We start from the raw sequence: 214 nt of genomic DNA, 5'->3' as shown, positions 1-214 counted from the left end.
GGCTGCAGGTCACAGTTTATTTCCACTTTTACTTTCCACCACATCAGTGCCAAAGAGTCCTCAGAAGCAGTCTTGAGTGTATGATTATCCTCCTGATGTGAAAGGGGCGGACCCTGTGCGCTCTGCTCATGAATATGGAGGAAGTGGGCTCCACACAGACACTCCCCTCCCTGTTGAACTTGTGCAGCCAGCTCCACTTCGGACCAGCAGTCAG

This window comes from Scomber scombrus, chromosome 12 (assembly GCF_963691925.1).
Source record: "Scomber scombrus chromosome 12, fScoSco1.1, whole genome shotgun sequence".
NCBI lineage: Eukaryota > Metazoa > Chordata > Actinopteri > Scombriformes > Scombridae > Scomber > Scomber scombrus.
The sequence above is the reverse complement of the archived record's forward strand: the minus strand, read 5'-3'. Positions refer to the sequence as shown.